This window comes from Dipodomys merriami, unplaced genomic scaffold (assembly GCF_024711535.1).
Source record: "Dipodomys merriami isolate MVZ:Mamm:240054 unplaced genomic scaffold, mDipMer1.0.p SCAF_2, whole genome shotgun sequence".
Taxonomy (NCBI): Eukaryota; Metazoa; Chordata; class Mammalia; order Rodentia; family Heteromyidae; genus Dipodomys; species Dipodomys merriami.
The window spans coordinates 50,861,629-50,862,996 of NW_027203381.1; positions in this window are offsets into that span (position 1 = coordinate 50,861,629).

The window sequence follows — 1,368 nt, forward strand, 5'->3', positions numbered from 1 at the left end:
TTGGAAATGAGTGTCTCAAGGACTTTTCCTGCCCCAGCTGGCTTTGAACTGTGGATCCTCAGATCTCAGCCTCTTGAGTGGCTAGGATTACAGGTGAGAGCCACTGGCGTCAGGCTTACTACCTTAACTTATGTAATTGCAAACCCTCTGTACCTCACCTTTAGAATTACAATTAAAAATTTGTTTATATAATACTTTCTATTGGAATAGCTGGTGTGATTTCTCTCTCACTGGACTCTAATCATAGAATCACTAGTGTTTTGTATCTAGCTTCCATTGGCTTCTGTTAGACTCAACCATGTTCTTTCATGTAACTGCTGTTCATTATTTTTCCTGGCTGTATTGCACTCCACTGTGTGTGCATATTCATTTATTTATCTACCTACTACTTGTAGGCTGTTACATACAATGCTGCTACTAACATTGGTGCCTACGAATTTTGAGGTACATATGTATACACTTAAATTTATATGTAGTCTAAATGGAATTCTGTGCCATAGAGCACATGCCCGTTTAGCTCTAGTAGCTCATGCCATGTGGTTTTCCAGAAAGTCCCACCAGCAGTGTGACTAGAATGCTATCCCCTACATCTTAGCCAGTAACTGGCATGCCAGACTTTACAATTTTAGCTATTCCATTATATGAGTATGTGGAAAGTTATATATTTAGTTTCCCCTAAAAACTTTATTTAAATTTCACAGTTTTTATGATTTTTTCTGTGGTCGTTTAAACTCAACATTTTAACATTGCTTGTCTTGCTTGCTCTGCTGGTACTCTACCACTTGAGCCATACTTCCAGTCCTGCTTGTTGCTGGTTATTTTGGAGTTGAACTTGCTCTGACAGTTCTGTTTTGGTTGGTCTTGAACCATAATCCTTTAGATCTCAGCTTCCTGAGTAGCTAGGATTATAGGATATAGTGAACCGCTCGTGCCTGGTTAGAGTCTATTCCTCATGGCTAAATAATACTCTACTGTATATACCACACTTTGTTATGGTGGGTGTGTTTGTGTGTGTGGGGGGGGCATATTTGTGTGCACACGTGTGCACACCAATCCTAGGGCTTGCACTCAGGGCCTGAGCACTCGCCCTGAGCTCTTTTACTCAAGGCTAGTGTTCTGTCACTTGAGCCACTGCTCCACTTCTGGTGGTTTATTGGAAGAAGTGTCTTATGGGCTTTCCTGCCTGAAGAGACTTTGAATTTCAACCTTCAGATCTCAGTCTCCTGAATACCTAGGATGAGCCACCAGGACCCGGCTGTCCCTGAACTTTTGTGTTCAAGGCTAGCAGCCTACCATGTGAGCCACAGCTCCATTTCTAGCTCTTTTTGTGGTTACCTGGAGAAAAGAGACTCATGGACTTTCCTTCCC